The following is a 20,487-nucleotide window of genomic DNA, read 5'->3' on the forward strand; positions in this document are numbered from 1 at the left end:
TAAGTGAAATACAATCTCTAGAAGTATGGAATACACCCACCACTCCACTTCATAACGAATACGAACCTGAATTGTCCAATTTCATTTACCAATCGATATCCGATTGAGTCCAAAACTTGGGGAACATCATAATATGGTGGGAGGAGTCATTTGGTGGGTTTTGAGTGAAATGCATTGTTGTGTTCCTTCCAAGTGCCAATATATGGTTAGTATAATGGTACAAGTAAGGGTGTCGAACCACAGGACCGATTGGGCCTCTATAAATTACAAGTTTTGAAAGAACCCTAACTAAAAGTGAAAGTGACAAGTTGAGAGTAGTTTGTGTTGTAAATGAAAGATAACACAATGCAAGACGAATGTAGCAGCGAATGAGATATTGATGTAAGGAGAATAGGGATGAGACAGGGATTTCGAATTCACCATTGCAAAACCAATTCCATGTTTATAAAATTAAACCGTATTCAACTACCAACCTGTTTCCGAGTTCGTTTTACATATATATGATCAGCCATATGATGTGTGGTTTTGATCAAATTCTCCTAATATGCAACCTAATTGGGATGTTCAACTTTGGTTCCAAGTTAAGAGTCATTACCATGCAAAAAGCGTTAAAGAACCAAAGAAAACACGTGGCAGGATGTTTGCATAGCATTCTCTTCATTCATTCACATGTCTACCAAGATTAAGCATGATGTTTACAATAACCTTGACTAGATAATCTGTAGGCAACCTAATGGTGATCAAACATTAAAATTGACAAACAAATTTAACAATAGATTGATGAATGAAACAAAAGCAGTTGATGGTGAATACTTTAACTTAGAAACATGGATCAATGTTGCAAGGCTACATCAAAATCTAGCTATGAATTTAGTTACATCATGTTCACAAGATTAAAGCGAAAATAAACAACATGAGTGAAAATAAATTCATGAGAGGAAACCCTTGAACCAATTCGATGTTGAACTTCTCCATGAGTCTTGATGGTGAAATATATGGCTAGGGTTTAAGTGTGTGTGAAAGGAGAGAATAACAAAAGAAGGATGTCTAGGGTTGTGAAATTCGTCCAAAATAAATGGGTGTGAAAGTGGCTAAAGGCAAGTTTTATGGGGTAAAAGTCATCGGATATTCCAAGAGATCCTAATAAATCAGCCTTTATTTTGCACGTTTTTGCCTTATTTGGCACCTCAAATCGAGCTAGAAATCCCATTACTTTCCCATTCCGCTCTTAGTCTTTAAACAAGCCAGTTCACTTTGGATCTTTATTTGGACTTCAAAACAGGTCACGAAATTTCTTTCCACGTTTGAATAGTGGCCAGCTCCAAAAATGACATGTTTTGATTTCTTTTGCCTTCAACTTGATCCTAAAGTAGGTGCAACTGCATACTAACACAAAATAGGGTAAAAGCAACATGTTTAACTCAAAAACATCACAAATAGACTAGAAATGGATGGTATAAATGTATAAATATATGAGTTATCATGCATTGGCTAAAACTATGCAATCTGCAATACAACAACCACTCTATTTTAGAACAAACTGTGTTCGAACCTGAATTGTCCGATTTCGTGGACCAATCGATATCGGATTGAGTCCAAAGCAAGGGGAACATAATATCATGGTGGGAGGAGTGATTTGGTGGGTTTTGTGTGAAATCCAATAGCTAAAACTATGCAATACACGACCCACTCCATTTCAAAACGAAGTCCGTACAAACAAGAATTGTTCGATTTCATGGACCAATCGTTATCGGATTTAGTACAAAACTTGGGGAACACCATAATATGGTGGGAGGAGTCATGTGGTTGGTTTTGAGTGAAATCCAATCTAAAGAAGTATGGAATACACCCACCACTCCATTGAGCGAACTCCGTACAAACCTGAATTATCCGATTTCATAGAATAATCGGTATCGGATTGAGTCCAAAACTTGAGGAACATCATAACATGGTGGGATGAGTCATTTGGTTGGTTAAGTGAAATCCAATCTCAAGAAGTATAGAAGACACCCACCACTCCATTTACGAGGCTGCGTCTGAACTCAAGTGTCGATTTCATGGACCAACGATATCGGATTGAGTCCAAAACTTGGGGAACATCATAATATGGTGGGAGAAGTCATTTGGTGTGTTTTGAGTGAAATCAATCTCAATAACATGGAATACACCCACCACTCCATTTAAGAACAGCTGCGTCTGAACTTGAATTGTCCGATTTCATGGACCAATTGATGTCGGATTCAGTCCAAAACTTGGGAACATCATAATATGGTGGGAGTCATTTGGTAGGTTTTGAGTGAAATCAAAGGCCAAAACTATGCAATGCACCAACTCCACTTTAGAACGCACAAACTGAATTGTCCGATTTCATGGACTAATCGATATCGGATTGAGTCCAAAACATAGGGAACATCATAACTTGGTGGGAGGAGTCCTTTGGTTTGTTTTAAGTGAAATCAATCTCTAGAAGTATGGAATACACCCACCACTCCATTTGAGCGAACTCGTGAACTCAATTGTCAATTTCATGGACCAGCGATATCGGATTGAGTCAAAACTTGGGAACACCATAATAACATGGGAGTCATTTGGTGGGTTTTGAGTGAAATCAATGGCTAAAACTATGCAATACACCAACCACTCTATTTTAGAATAAAGCTGCGTTCGAACCTGAATTGTCCGATTTTGTGGACCAATCGATATCGGATTGAGTCCAAAGCATGGGCAACATCATAACATGGTGGGAGGAGTGATTTGTTGGGTTTTGTGTGAAATCAATGGCTAAAACTATACAATACACGCACTCCATTTGAGGAACTGCGTACAAACAAGAATTGTCCGATTTCATGGACCAATCGTTATCGGATTGAGTCCAAAACTTGGGGAACATCATCATATGGTGGGAGGAGTCATGTGGTTGGTTTTGAGTGAAATCCAATCTCTAGAAGTATGGAATACACCCACCACTCCAATTCAGAACGAACTCCGTACAAACTTGAATTGTCCGATTTCATGGAATAATCGATATCGGATTGAGTCCAAAACTTGGGGAACATCATAACATGGTGGGAGGAGTCATTTGGCGGTTTTAAGTGATATCAATCTCAAGAAGTATGGAATACACCCACCACTCCATTTGAGCACGTCGAACTGAATTGTCCGATTTCATGGACCAACCGATATCAGATTGAGTCCAAAACTTGGGAACATCATAATATGGTGGGAGGAGTCATTTGGTGGGTTTTGAGAGAAATCCAATGGCTACAACTATGCTATACACCAACCACTCCATTTCAGAAGGAAGTACGAACCCGAATTGTCCGATTTCATGGACCAATCGATATCGGATTGAGTCCAAAGCTTGGGGAACATCTTAAAATGGTGGGAGGAGTGATTTGGTTGGTTTTGAGTGAAATCCAATCCCAATAACTGTGGAATACGCCCACCACTCCATTCAGAATGAACTGCGTACGAACTGAATTGTCCGATTCGATGGACCAATCGATATCGGATTGAGTCCAAAACTTGTGGAACGTCATAACATGTTGGGAGGAGTCATTTGGTTGGTTTTAAGTGAAAACCAATCCTAGAAGTATGGAATACACCCACCACTCCATTTCAGAAGCGAACTCCGTACAAACTGTATTGTCCGATTTCATGGAATAATTGATATCGGATTGAGTCCAAAACTTGGGAACATCATAACATGGTGGGAGGAGTCATTTGGTCGGTTTTAAGTGAAATCAATCTCAAGAAGTATGGAATACACCCACCTCCATTTGAGCACGTACGTGTCTGAATTGTCCGATTTCATGGGACCGATATCAGATTGAGTCCAAAACTTGGGAACATCATAATGTGGTCGGAGGAGTCATTTGGTGGGTTTTGAGAGAAATCTAATGGCTACAACTATGCTATACATCAACCACTCCATTTTGAAGGAACTCGTGAACCGAATTGTCGATTTCGTGGACCAATCGATATCGGATTGAGTCCAAAACTTGGGGAACATCTTAAAATGGTGGGAGGAGTGATTTGGTTGGTTTTGAGTGAAATCCAATCTCAACAACGGTGGAATACACCCACCACTCCATTTCAGAACGAGCTGCATCGAGCCTGAATTGTCAGATGTCATGGACCAATCGATATCGAATTGTGTCCAAAACTTGGGGAACATCATAACATGTTGGGAGGAGTCATTTGGTTGGTTTTAAGTGAAATCCAATCTCTAAAAGTATGGAATACACCCTCCACTCCATTTCAGAACGAACTCCGTACAAACCTGAATTGTCCGATCTCATGGAAGAATCGATATCGGATTGAGTCCAAAACTTGGGGAACATCATAACATGGTCGGAGGAGTCATTTGGTTGTTTTTAAGTGAAACCCAATGTCAAGAAGTATGGAATACACCCACCACTCCATTTGAGCAGCTGCGTCGAAACTAAATTGTCCGATTTCATGGACTAACCGATATCGAATTGAGTCCAAAACTTGGGAAAATCATAGTATAGTGGGGGGAGTCATTTGGTGGGTTTTGAGTGAAATCCAACGGCTAAAACTATGCAATACACTAACCACTTCATTTTAGAACGAAGGCTGCGTACAAACCTAAATTGTCCGATTTCATGGACCAATCGATATCGGATTGAGTCCAAAACTTGGGGAACATCTTAAAATGGTAGGAGGAGTGATTTGGTTGGTTTTGAGTGAAATCCAATCTCAACAACGGTGGAATACACCCACCACTCCATTTGAGAACAAGCTGCATACGAGCCTAAATTGTCCGATGTCATGGACCAATCGATATCGAATTGGGTCCAAAACTTGGGGAACATCATAACATGTTGGGAGGAGTCATTTGGTTGGTTTTAAGTGAAATCTAATCTCTAGAAGTATGGAATACACCCTCCACTCCATTTCAGAACGAACTCCTTACAAACTGAATTGTCCGATTTCATGGAATAATCGATATCGGATTGAGTCCAAAACTTGGGGAACATCATAACATGGTGGGAGGAGTCATTTGGTTGTTTTTAAGTGAAACCCAACCTCAAGAAGTATGGAATACACCCACCCCTCCATTTGAGCAATGCGTCTGAAACTAAATTGTCGATTTCATGGACCAACCGATATCGGATTGAGTCCAAAATCTTGGGAAAATCATAATATGATGGGGGGAGTCATTTGGTGGGTTTTGAGTGAAATCCAACAGCTAAAACTATGCGGTACACCAACCACTTCATTTTAGAATGAACTGCGTACAAACTTGAATTGTCCGATTTCATGGACCAATCGATATCGGATTGAGTCCAAAACTTGAGGAACAACATAACATGGTGGGAGGAGTCATTTGGTTGGTTTTGAGTGAAATCCAATCTCTAGAAGTATGGAATACACCCACCACTCCATTTCAGAACGAACTCCGTACAAACCTGAATTGTCCGATTTCATGGAATAATCGATATCGGATTGAGTCCAAAACTTGGGGAACATCATAACATGGTGGGAGGAGTCATTTGGTTGGTTTTAAGTGAAATCCAATCTCAAGAAGTATGGAATACACCCACCACTCCATTTGAGCAACTGCGTCGAACTGAATTGTCCGATTTCATGGACCAACGATATCAGATTGAGTCCAAAACTTGGGGAACATCATAATGTGGTGGGAGGAGTCATTTGGTAGGTTTTGAGAGAAATCCAATGGCTACAACTATGCTATACATCAACCACTCCATTTGAAGGAACTCGAACCCGAATTGTCCGATTTCATGGACCAATCGATATCGGATTGAGTCCAAAACTTGGGGAACATCTTAAAATGGTGGGAGGAGTGATTTGGTTGGTTTTGAGTGAAATCCAATCTCAACAACGGTGGAATACACCCACCACTCCATTTGAGCAGGCTGCATCGAAGCTGAATTGTCAGATGTCATGGACCAATCGATATCGAATTGGGTCCAAAACTTTGGGAACATCATAACATGTTGGGAGGAGTCATTTGGTTGGTTTTGAGTGAAATCCAATCTCTAGAAGTATGGAATACACCCTCCACTCCATTTGAACCAACTCCGTACAAACCTGAATTGTCCGATTTCATGGAATAATCGATATCGGATTGAGTCAAAACTTGGGGAACATCATAACATGGTGGGAGGAGTCATTTGGTTGTTTTTAAGTGAAACCCAATCTCAAGAAGTATGGAATACACCCACCACTCCATTTAAGAATGACTGCGTCGAAACTAAATTGTCCGATTTCATGGACTAACGGATATCGGATTGAGTCCAAAACTTGGGGAACATCATAATATGTTGGGGGGAGTCATTTGGTGGGTTTTGAGTGAAATCCACGGCTAAAACTATGCAGATACACCAACCACTTCATTTTAGAACGAATTGCGTACAAACCTAAATTGTCCGATTTCATGGACCAATCGATATCGGATTGAGTCCAAAACTTGAGGAACAACATAACATGGTGGGAGGAGTCATTTGGTTGGTTTTGAGTGAAATCAATCTCAGTATGGAATACACCCACCACTCCATTTGAGCGAACTCGTACAAACTGAATTGTCGATTTCATGGAACAATCGATATCGGATTGAGTCAAAACTTGGGAACATCATAACATGGTGGGAGGAGTCATTTGGTTGGTTTTAAGTGAAATCCAATCTCATGAAGTATGGAATACACCACCACTCCATTTGAGCTGCGTGAACTGAATTGTCCGATTTCATGGACCAACCGATATCGGATTGAGTCAAAACTTGAGGAACATCATAATATGGTGGGAGGAGTCATTTGGTGGGTTTTGAGAGAAATCCAATGGCTACAACTATGCTATACATCAACCACTCCATTTGAATGAACTCCGAACCCAATTGTCCGATTTATGGACCAATCGATATCGGATTGAGTCCAAAACTTGGGGAACATCTTAAAATGGTGGGAGGAGTGATTTGGTTGGTTTTGAGTGAAATCCAATCTCAACAACTATGGAATACACCCACCACTCCATTTCAGAACGCTCACACTGAATTGTCGATTTCATGGACCAATCGATATCGGATTGAGTCCAAAACTTGGGGAACATCATAACATGGTGGGAGGAGTCATTTGGTTGGTTTTGAGTGAAATCCAATCTCTAGAAGTATGGAATACACCCACCACTCCATTTGAGCAGAACGGTACAAACTGAATTGTCCAATTTCATGGAATAATCGATATCGGATTGAGTCCAAAACTTGGGGAACATCATAACATGGTGGGAGGAGTCATTTGGTCGGTTTTGAGTGAAATCCAATCTCAAGAACTATGGAATACACCCACCACTCCATTTCAGAAGCTGCGTCTGAACTGAATTGTCCGATTTCATGGACCAACCGATATCAGATTGAGTCCAAAACTTGGGGAACATCATAATGTGGTGGGAGGAGTCATTTGGTGGGTTTGGAGAGAAATCCAATCTACAACTATGCAATACACCAACCACTCCATTTGAAGAACTCAGTACAAACCCAATTGTCGATTTCATGGACCAATCGATATCGGATTGAGTCCAAAACTTGGGAACATCATAAAATGGTGGGAGGAGTCATTTGGTTGGTTTTAAGTGAAATCCAATCTCAACAACGGTGGAATACACCCACCACTCCATTTGAGCAATTGCATACGAACTGAATTGTCCGATTGTCATGGACCAATCGATATCGGATTGGGTCCAAAACTTGGGAAACATCATAACATGTTGGGAGGAGTCATTTGGTTGGTTTTGGTGAAATCAATCTCTAGAAGTATGGAATACACCTCACTCCATTTGTACAAACTGAATTGTCCGATTTCATGGAATAATCGATATCGGATTGAGTCCAAAACTTGGGGAACATCATAACATGGTGGGAGGAGTCATTTGGTTGGTTTTAAGTGAAATCCAATCTCAAGAAGTATGGAATACACCCACCACTTCATTTCAGAACGAACTGCGTCTGAAACTAAATTGTCCGATTTCATGGACCAATCGATATCGGATTGAGTCCAAAACTTGGGGAACATCATAATTTGGTGGGAGTCATTTGGTTGGTTTTGAGTGAAATCAGCAATCTGAAACTATGGAATACACCAACCACGTCATTTTAGAATGAACTGCGTACAAACCTAAATTGTCCGATTTCATGGACCAATCATTGATATCGGATTGAGTCCAAAACTTGAGGAACAACATAACATGGTGGGAGGAGTCATTTGGTTGGTTTTAAGTGAAATCCAATCTCAAGAAGTATGGAATACACCCACCACTCCATTTGAGAACGAACTCCGTACAAACTGAATTGTCCGATTTCATGGAATAATCGATATCGGATTGAGTCCAAAACTTGGGAACATAATAACATGGTTGAGGAGTCATTTGGTTGGTTTTAAGTGAAATCCAATCTCAAGAAGTATGGAATACACCCACCACTCCATTTGAGCGAATTACTGAAACTAAATTGTCGATTTCATGGACCAATCGATATCGGATTGAGTCCAAAACTTGGGGAACATCATAATATGGTGGGGGAGTCATTTGGTGGGTTTTAAGTGAAATGCTAAAACTATACAATACACCAACCACTTCATTTTAGAACGAACTGCGTACAAACCTGAATTGTCCGATTTGATGGACCAATCGATATCGGATTGAGTCCAAAACTTGGGGAACATCATAATATGGTGGGAGGAGTCATTTGGTGGTTTAAGTGAAATCCAATGGCTAAAACTATGCAATACACCAACCACTCCATTTTAGAACAACTGTATTCGAACTGAATTGTCCAATTTCAGGACCAATCGATATCGGATTGAGTCCAAAACTTGGGAACATCATATCATGGTGGGAGAGTCATTTGGTGGGTTTTAAGTGAAATCCAATGGCTAAAACTATACAATACACGACCACTCCATTTCAGAACGAACTCCGTACAAACAATAATTGTCCGATTTCATGGACCAATCGTGATATCGGATTGAGTCCAAAACTTGGGGAACAACATAATATGGTGGGAGGAGTCATTTGGTTGGTTTTGAGTGAAATCCAATGTCTAGAAGTATGGAATACACCCACCAATCCATTTCAGAATGAACTCCGTACAAACTTGAATTGTTTGATTTCATGGAATAATCGATATCGGATTGAGTCCAAAACTTGGGGAACATCATAACATGGTGGGAGGAGTCATTTGGTTGGTTTTAAGTGAAATCCAATCTCAAGAAGTATGGAATACACCCACCACTCCATTTCATGAGTCCAAAACTTGGGGAACACCATAATATGGTGGGAGGAGTCATGTGGTTCATTTTAAGTGAAATCCAATCTCAAAAGTATGGAATACACCCACCACTCCATTTGAGAACATCTGAACTGAATTGTCCAATTTCATGGAATAATCGATATCGGATTGAGTCCAAAACTTGGGGAACATCATAACATGGTGGGAGGAGTCATTTGGTTGGTTTTAAGTGAAATCCAATCTCAAGAAGTATGGAATACACCACCACTCCATTTCGAAGGTGTACTGAACCTGAATTGTCCAATTTCATGGACCAATCGACATCGAAGATTGAGTCCAAAACTTGGGGAACTCAACATAATGTGGTGGGAGGAGTCATTGTGGTTGGTTTTAAGTGAAATCCAATCTCTAGAAGTATGGAATACACCCACCACTCCATTTCAGAATGAACTCCTACAAAAATGAATTGTCCGATTTCATGGAATAATCGATATCGGATTGAGTCCAAAACTTGGGGAACATCATAACATGGTGGGAGGAGTCATTTGGTTGGTTTTAAGTGAAACCCAATCCCAAGAAGTACGGAATACACCCACCACTCCATTTCAGAATGAACTCCGTACAAACCTGAATTGTCCGATTTCGTGGACCAATCGATATCGGATTGAGTCCAAAGCGTGGGGAACATCATAACATGGTGGAAGGAGTAATTTGGTGGGTTTTGGGTGAAATCCAATGGCTAAAACTATGCAATACACGACCCACTCCATTTCAGAACGAACTCCGTACAAACAAGAATTGTCCAATTTCATGGACCAATCTTTATCGGATTGAGTCCAAAACTTGGGGAACACCATAACATAGTGGGAGGAGTCATGTGGTTGGTTTTGAGTGAAATCCAATCTCTAGAAGTATGGAATACACCCACCACTCCATTTCAAAATGAACTCCGTAAAAACCTGAATTGTCCGATTTCATGGAATAATCGATATCGGATTGAGTCCAAAACTTGGGGAACATCATAACATGGTGGGAGGAGTCATTTGGTTGGTTTTAAGTGAAATCCAATCTCAAGAAGTATGGAATACACCAACCACTCCATTTCAGAGCAGCGTATGCGAACTGAATTGTCAATTTCATGGACCAATCGATATCGGTTGAGTCCAAAACTTGGGAACATCAATATTATGGTGGCAGGAGTCATTTGGTGGGTTTTGAGTGAAATCCAAAGGCTAAAACTATGCAATACACCAACCAACCCATTTCAGAAGTAACTCGTCTGAACCCGAATTGTCGATTTCATGGACCAATCGATATCGGATTGAGTCCAAAACTTGGGGAACATCATAAAATGGTGGGAGGAGTCATTTGGTTGGTTTTAAGTGAAACCCAATCCCAAGAAGTATGGAATACACCCACCACTCCATTTGAGCAGCGTATGCGAACCTGAATAGTCCGATTCCATGGACCAATCAATATCGGATTGAGTCCAAAACTTGAGGAACATCATAACATGTTGGGAGGAGTCATTTGGATGGTTTTAAGTGAAATCCAATATCTAGAAGTATGGAATACACCCACCACTCCCTTTCAGAACGAACTCCGTACAAACCTGAATTGTCCGATTTCATGGAATAATGGATATCGGATCGAGTCCAAAACTTGGGGAACATCATAACATGGTGGGAGGAGTCATTTGGTTGGTTTTAAGTGAAATCAATCTCAAAAGTATGGAATACACCCACCACTCCATTTCAGAACAAGCTGCGTCGAACCTGAATTGTCCGATTTCATGGACCAACCGATATCGGATTGAGTCCAAAACTTGGGGAACATCATAATATGGTGGGAGGAGTCATTTGGTGGGTTTTGAGAGAAATCCAATGGCTAAAACTATGCAATACACCAACCACTCCATTTGAAGGAACTCTGTACGAACCCAAATTGTCCGATTTCGCGGACCAATTCATATTGGATTGAGTCCAAAACTTGGGGAACATCATAAAATGGTGGGAGGAGTCATTTGGTAGGTTTTGAGTGAAATCCAATCTCAATAACTGTGGAATACACCCACCACTCCATTTGAGCAGCGTCTGAACTCAATTATCGATTCCATGGACCAATCGATATCGGATTGAGTCCAAAACTTGGGGAACATCATAACATGTTGGGAGGAGTCATTTGGATGGTTTTAAGTGAAATCCAATCTCTAGAAGTATGGAATACACCCACCACTCCATTTCAGAACGAACTCCGTACAAATCTGAATTGTCCGATTTCATGGAATAATCGATATCGGATTGACTCCAAAAGTTGGGGAACATCATTACATGGTGGGAGGAGTCATTTGGTTGGTTTTAAGTGAAATCAAATCTCAACAAGTGTGGAATACACCCACCCCTCCATTTGAGCAGCTGCGTGCACAATTCTCGATTTCATGGACCAACCGATATCGGATTGAGTCCAAAACTTGGGGAACATCATAATATGGTGGGAGGAGTCATTTGGTGGGTTTTGAGTGAAATACAATGGATAAAACTATGCAACACACCAACCACTCCATTTAGAAGGAACTTCGAACCCAATTGTCCTATTTCGTGGACCAATCGATATCGTATTGAGTCCAAAACTTGGGGAACATTATAAAATGGTGGGAGGAGTCATTTGGTTGGTGTTGAGTGAAATCAATCTCGATGCTATGGAATACACCCACCACTCCATTTGAGCGAACTACGTCTGAACCTAAATTGTCCGATTTCATGGACCAATCGATATCAGATTGAGTCCAAAACTTGGGGAACATCATAACATTGTGGGAGGAGTCATTTGGTTGGTTTTAAGTGAAATCCAATCTCAAAAGTATGGAATACACCCACCACTTCCATACGAACTGAATTGTCGATTTCATGGACCAATCGATAGATTGAGTCAAAACTTGGGGAACATCATAATATGGTGGAGTCATTTGGGGTTTTGAGTGAAATCTAATGGCAATACAAAACCACTCCATTTGGAATTGTCCGATTTCATGGAACAATCGATATCGGGTTGACTCCAAAACTTGGGGAACATCACAACATGGTGGGAGGAGTCAGTTGGTTGGTCTTGAGTGAAATCCAATCTCTATAACTGTGGAATACACCCACCACTCCATTTGAGCGAACGTTCACGAACTGGATTGTCGAATTTCATTTACCAATCGATATCAGATTGAGTCCAAAACTTGGGGAACATCATAATATGGGAGGAGTCATTTGATGGGTTTTGAGTGAAATCAATGGCTAAAACTGTACAATTCACCAACCACTCTATTTTAGAACAAATCTGCGTTCGAACTGAATTGTCCGATTTCGTGGACCAATCGATATCGGATTGAGTCCAAAACTTGGGAAACATCATAATATGGTGGGAGGAGTCATGTGGTTTGGTTTTTAGTGAAATCCAATCTCTTGAAGTATGGAATACACACACCACTTCATCTCAAAACGAACTGCGGACTGAATTGTCGATTTCAAGGAATAATCGATATCAGATTGAGTCCAAAACTTGGGGAACATCATATCATGGTGGGAGGAGTCATTTGGTTGGTTTTAAGTGAAATCCAATCTCAAGAAGTATGGAATACACCCACCACTCTATTTGAGCAGCGAAGCGTCTGAACTTGAATTGTCCGATTTCATGGACCAATCGATATCGGATTGAGTCCAAAACTTGGGGAACATCGTAATATGGTGGGAGGAGTCATTTGAAGGGTTTTGAGTACAGTCCAATGGCTAAAACTATGCAATACATCAACCGGTCTATTTTAGAAGCGAACTGCGTCTGAACCTGAATTGTCCAATTTCAAGGACCAATCGATACGGATTGAGTCTAAACCTTGGGGAACATAATAGCATGGTGGGAGGAGTCATTTGGTTGGTTTTTAGTGAAATCAATCTTAATAACTATGGAATACACCCACCACTCCATTTTAGAGCAACACGTACATGAATTGTCCCATTTGGGATCAATCGATATCGGATTGACTCCAAAACTTGAGGAACATCATAATATGGTGGGGGTAGTCATTCGCCGGGTTTTGGGTGAAAACGAATGGCCAAAACCATGCAATACACCAACCACTCCACTTTAGAACGAACTGTGTGCAAACCTGAATTGTCCGATTTCATGGACTAATCGCTATCGGATTGAGTGCAAAACATGGGGAACAACATAAGATCGTGGGAGGAGTCACTTGGTTGGTCTTGAGTGAAATCCAATCTCTATAACTGTGGAATACACCCACCACTCCATTTCAAAACGACGGCATACGAACTTGAATTGTCCGATTTGATTTACCAATCGATATCGGATTGGGTCCAAAACTTGGGGAACGTCATAATATGGTGGGAGGAGTCATTTGGTGGGTTTTGAGAGAAATCCAATTGTCTAAAACAATGCAATACACCAAGCACTCCATTTTAGAACGAATTGCGTACAAACCTGAATTATCCAATTTCATAGACCCAACGATATCGGATTGAGTCAAAACTTGGGAACATCATAACATGGTGGGAGCCATTTGGTTGGTTTTGAGTGAAATCAATCTCTATAACTGTGGAATACACCCACACTCCATTTGAGCAGCTGCGTCTGAACTGAATTGTCGAATTTTTTACCAATCGATATGAGATTGAGTCAAAACTTAGGGAACATCATAATATGGTGGGGGGGAGTCATTTGGTGGGTTTTGAGTGAAATCAACGGCTAAAACTATGCAATACACCAACCACTTCATTTTAGAACAAACTGCGTACAAACATGAATTGTCCGATTTCATGGACCAATCGATATCGGATTGAGTCAAACTTGAGGAACATCATAACATGCTGGGAGGAGTCGTTTAGTTGGTTTTGAGTGAAGTCCAATCTCTATAATGGAATACACCGACCACTCCACTTCATAACAAGCTGTGTACGAACTGAATTGTCAATTTCATTTACCAATCGATATCAGATTGAGTCCAAAACTTGGGGAACATCATAATATGGTGGGAGGAGTCATTTGGTGGGGTTTGAGTGAAATCCAATGGCTAAAACTATGCAATACACCAACCACTCTATTTTAGAATAAATTGCGTTTGAACCTGAATTGTCCGATTTCGTGGACCAATCGATATCGGATTGAGTCCAAAGCATGGGGAACATCATAACATGGTGGGAGGAATCATTTGGTGGGTTTTGTGTGAAATCCAATGGCTAAAACTATGCAATACACGACCCACTCCATTTGAAGCGAACTCCGTACAAACAAGAATTGTCCGATTTCATGGACCAATCGTTATCGGATTGAGTCCAAAACTTGGGGAACACCATAATATTGTGGGAGGAGTCATGTGGCTTTGAGTGAAATCCAATCTCTAGAAGTATGGAATACACCCACCACTCCATTTCAGAACGAACTCCGTACAAACCTGAATTATCCAATTTCATGGAATAATCGATATCGGATTGAGTCCAAAACTTGGGGAACATCATAACATGGTGGGAGGTGTCATTTGGTTGGTTTTAAGTGAAATCCAATCTCAAGAAGTATGGAATACACCCACCACTACATTTGAGCAGAAGCTGAACCTGAATTGTCGATTTCACGGACCAATCGATATCGGATTGAATCCAAAACTTGGGTTACATCATAATATGGTGGGAGGAGTCACGTGGTTGGTTTTGAGTGAAATCCAGTCTCTAGAAGTATGGAATACACCCACCACTCCATTTTAGAACAATGCGTCTGAACTGAATTGTCCGATTTTATGGACCAATCGATATCGGTTTGAGTCCAAAACTTGGGGAACATCATAACATGGTGGGAGGAGTCATTTGGCTGGTTTTGAGTGAAATCCAATCCCTATAACAGTGGATTACACCCACCACTCCATTTCGAGAATCAGCTGCGTACAAACTGAATTGTCCGATTTCATGGAATAATCGATATCAGATTGAGTCCAAAACTTGGGGAACATCATAACATGGTGGGAGGAGTCATTTGGTTGGTTTTAAGTGAAATCCAATCTCTAGAAGTATGGAATACACCCACCACTCCATTTGAGCAGTGCGTCTGAACTGAATTGTCCGATTTCGTGGAACCAATCAGTATCCGATTGAGTTCCAAACTTGGGGAACGTCATAATATGGTGGGAGAAGTCATTTTGTGGGTTTTGTGTGAAATCCAATGGCGAGAACTATGCAAAACACCAACCACTCCATTTTAGAACGAACTCCGTAAGAACATGAAATGTCCGATTTCATGGACCAATCGATATCGGATTGAGTCCAAAACTTGGGGAACATCATAATATGGTGGGAGGAGTCATGTGGTTGGTTTTGAGTGAAATCCAATCTCTATAACTATCCGAGTGCGGTACAAGTAAGGGTGTCGAACCACAGGGACCGATTGGACCTCTATAAATTACTAGTTTTGAAAGAACCCTAACTAAAAGTGAAAGTGACAAATTGAGAGTAGTTTGTGTTGTAAATGAAAAACATCTTAAAGTGTAAGAAAAATGTAGCAGTGAAGGAGAAATTGATATAGAAAAAATAGGGATGAGACTAGGAATTTCGAATTCACCATTGTAAAACCAATTCCATGTTTACAAAGTTAAACCGTATTCAACTACCAACCTGTTTCCAGAGTTCGTTTTACATATATATGATCAGCCATATGATGTATGGTTTTGATCAAATTCTCCTAATCTGCAACCTAATTGGGATGTTCAACTTTGGTTCCAAGTTAAGAGTCATTAACATGCAAGAAAACGTTAAAGAACCGAAGAAAACACATGGCAGGATGTTTGCATAGCATTCTCTGCATTCATTCACATGTCTACCAAGATTAAGCATGATGTTTACAACAACCTTGACCAGATAATCTGTAGGCAACCCTAATGGTGATCAAACATTAAAATTGACAAACAAATTTAACAATAGATGCAGTGAATGAAACAAGAAACAAATTGATGAACTAAATACTTTAACTTAGAAACATGGATCAATGTTGCAAGGCTACATCGAAATCCCTAGCTATGAATTTAGTTACACATCATGTTCACAAAGATTAAAACGAAAATAAACAACATGAGTGAAAATAAATTCATGAGAGGAAACCCTTGAACCAATTCTGATGTTGAACTTCTCCAAGAACAGCCTCCTGCGATGAGTCCTGATGGTGGAAATATATGGAACGGCTAGGGTTTTAGTGTGTATGAAAGGGGAGAATAACAAAAAGAAGGATGTCTAGGGTTGTGAAATTCGTCCAAAGTAAATAGAGTCTGTGAAAGTGGCTAAAAGGCAAGTTTTTATGGGGTAAAAGAGGCTGCCAGATATTCCAAAGAGATCCTAATAAATCAGACTTTATTTTGCACGTTTTTGCCTTATTTGGCACCTCCAAATCAGGCTAGAAATCCCCATTGCTTTCCCGGTCTGCTCTTAGTCTTCAAACAAGCCAGGTTCGCCTTGGATTCTTTATTTGGACTTCAAAACAGGTCACAAAACTTGTTTCCACGTTTGAATAAGGACCAGCTCCAAAAATGGCATGTTTTCATTTCTTTTGCCTTCAACTTGATCCTAAAGTAGATGCAACTGCATACTAACACAAAATAGGGTAAAACGCAACATGTTTAACTCAAAAACATCACAAATAGACTAGAAATGGATGGTATAAATTTATATATATATGAGTTATCAAATACCCCCAAACCTGATTTTTGCTATCCTCGAGCAAAACTGAAACTAGAAACACACAGGACAATAAAATCTAACTAGACCACTTTCGCTGGCTAAACGATTGCACTGAGCATGTGCAACAAGCCTTTAAACCCCTAAGTGTCCCTAGTAGGAGGAGTTGTGTCTCCTGAGGGTTTACAGTGATGACATCCACAAACATCTGCATACTTGCAAGCAAATTGGTTAAAGCATACTTATAGCAAACTAATAAGAACCAATGAAAGCTTAGTCATACATTTGAACCACTAGTCTGCCTCTTCAAAGATTCATATCATAAGTAAAAAGAAATAATTACTCCATGTCCCATGACTTCAAAGACACCATACTCAAATGCCGAAGATAGAAATCGCCTCAACTCTAGTCCTCATAGATATCACTCAAATTTTCACTCAGATCCTTAGGTGTGGTCTCTCCTCAACCATATGTGAGTGAAGTTATGTAAAAGGAAATCAAAATCCTCATATATGAAATATGAAATAAAAGCACAATTTCTGGACAGATGTCATGAAAGGAATCAAACACTAAGAATATGGATAGCACACATACTTAGCAGCACCCATGAATACATCCTCAAAGATCAGCTAGGTCTTTTACAAGGTTTGTAATGTAAGGCTTAGGTCAGGGGCTACGAAAGAAAGGATAGGAAATACTAAAGCTTGGGACATACCAAAGTGTCTTCCTTGTGAAAGCAGCAAGCTCTCCTCTTGAATTGATCTTTGTTGTTTGTTCGTGGCATCCAGGACCCATGTGATAATGGAAGGACTTAGAAATTACATCCTCTTTGATTTTTTCTTTTCTTTTCTTTTTTTCTTTCTTTTTTCTTCAATTCCAGCACACATACCTCGATACACACCACTTTCTTGACATAGAGCTTGAATTATCTTTGTCTTCATCACTTTGGTATTCCCCAAACTATAGGGTATAGCTGTATTGGGCTAAATATCTCATATTGAGATAAAGGGATATGGGGGAAAAATATGAGAAAAGAAAATGGCTAAAAATGATTGGCTTCAAAATGGGGTAAGGGCACACACATAAAGGTAAGAAATTAGGCCTTTTGGTGATTAAGACATGCATAGCCTAACATCATCTCAATGAGTTCATTCATGAGTGTTACCAAACACATGGTATCTGCGAAAGAGAACAATTCTTAGCGTTCAATCAAACAAAAATAATGAGATCATTTGAAATGAAGTTGAAGCAAAAATATAGGAGTACAAACACTTTAAACCCTCTCAAAGAAGGAAATCGGCTCAAAATCACTCACTAGGGTAGTCTCCACAATTCTTCTTCCCGAATTTGAGTCTGATACTTTAACCACCATGATTCCAAGAGTAACAGCTTTGAAAAAAATAATAATTATATGAACTTTTTCATGACAAGACAGTAGTCCTCATTGTAAACCATAGCCCTCATATACATTCACATTAGTAAGCAAAAGCAAACTTTAACCAGAACTAAAAAACAAACGAAAATCCCACACCCCAAAACCTAAACTAAGCATTGTCCTCGATGCTTTAAAAAAAAAATTGAATGGAATGGATGCAATGCAAATTGGTAGTGTGCATGGAAAGAAATAAAATAAAAACTAAAAACTACCACAAATAAAAGGAAAGAACACAAACCCAGCTAGGTTGCCTCCTAGCAAGCGCTTTATTTAATGTCTAGGCAAGACATGGTAGTGTGTCTAAGTTGTCATAAACTCGAGAGAATCCATAACTACGTAAGTCTGCTCCTGTGAAACATTCTCTAAATAAGGCTTCAAACGTTGTCCATTGACCTTAAAACGGGTTCCACTCTTGATGTTTTCTATCTCCATAGCTCCATGGGGAAATACTTGAAGCACTTTGAATGGTCCAACCCATCTAGACTTCAATTTACCTGGAAAAAGTCGCAAACGTGAGTCATACAAAAGTACTTTCATACTTGGTTGAAACTCCTTCATAAGAATTGCTTTGTCATGGTAGAGCTTGGTTTGTTCTTTGTAGATCCTTGCATTCTCATATGATTCATTTCTGAGCTCTTCCAACTCATTGAGTTGGAGCTTCCTCACTGTACCAGCTTCTTTGAGGTCAAAATTGAACTTCTTTATGGCCCAATATGCAAGGTGCTTGAGCTCTATTGGCAAATGACATGCCTTTCCAAACACCAGTCGATAAGGCCTCATTCCAATTGGGGTCTTGTGCGCTGTTCGATACGTCCAATATGCACAGTGCTCGATCCTTCCTTGTAGGGCTGACGGTTTTCATCAAGATGTTCTTTATTTCTCTATTGCTGATTTCCACTTGTCCAGATGTTTGAGGATGGTATGGAGTTGCCACTTTATGTGTGATGTTGTACTTCTTCATCAATGCCTCGAAAGGTTTGTTGCAGAAGTGACTGCCACCATCGCTAATGATAGCTCTCGGAGTTCCAAACCTAGTGAAAATCATATCTTTGAGAAAATTCAAAACAACTTTGTGATCTTAGTTCTTGTAGCTGTTGCCTCAACCCATTTTGATACATAATCTACTGCCACTAGTATGTATATGTATCCAAAAGAAGATGGGAATGGTCCCTTGAAGTCAATTCCCCACACATCAAACAGCTCTACCACTAAAATGTTGTTTAATGGCATTTCATTCCTGTGACTGATGCTCCCCATTTTCTGACACCTATCACACTTAGAGCAAAAATCAAAAGCATCTTTAAACAATATAGGCCAAAAGAAACCAGATTGTAAAACCTTTAAAGCTGTCTTTTTGGCACTGAAATGACCTCCGCATGCCAATGCATGACTGAATGTTAGTATGCTTTGCTGCTCACTCTCTGGAACACATCTTCGAATGATTTGGTTAGGGCAATACTTGAACAAATAGGGCTCATCCCACATGTAGTGTTTCACCATTGAAAAGAACTTCTTTCTCTCCTGAAAAGTCAAATCATCTCTAATTACACCAGAAGCAAGATAATTGACAAAATCAGCATATCATGGCTCTTTATCTTGAATGACAAAGAGTTGTTCATTCGGGAATGATTCGTTGAGTGGCAAAATTTGTCCATCTCCATAGTTTTCATCAACAAGGCGCGACAAGTGATCAGCAACAACATTTTCACTCCCTTTCTTGTCTCGAATTTCTAGGTCAAACTCTTGTAACAAGAGTACCCATCTGATCAAACGTGGTTTAGCATCTTTCTTGGTCAACAAAAACCTAAGAGCTCCATGATCAGAGTAAACAATCACTTTAAAGCCAACAAGATATGAACGAAATTTCACTAAAGCAAAAACAACAGCAAGCAACTCCTTCTCAGTTGTAGAGTAATTGAGTTGAGCATCATTTAATGTCCGACTTGCATAGTAGATTACGTGTGGCAGCTTATTTACTCTTTGACCTAAAACAGCACCAATAGCATAGTCAGAGGCATCACACATTAGCTCAAAAGGCAAAGACCAATCTGGTGCCATAATGATAGGAGCAG

The 20,487-nt window shown here is 40.0% G+C and overlaps 1 pseudogene; it reads right to left on the minus strand.

Annotated features, from left to right (window-relative positions):
* Positions 1–18,715: 18,715 nt before the first annotated feature.
* Positions 18,716–19,460, minus strand: LOC148914960 (uncharacterized; annotated as a pseudogene).
* Between the last annotated feature and the right edge of the window lie 1,027 nt (positions 19,461–20,487).

The sequence above is a fragment of the Prunus mume genome, linkage group LG8, assembly GCF_029339155.1.
Source record: "Prunus mume cultivar Tortuosa linkage group LG8, ASM2933915v1, whole genome shotgun sequence".
NCBI lineage: Eukaryota > Viridiplantae > Streptophyta > Magnoliopsida > Rosales > Rosaceae > Prunus > Prunus mume.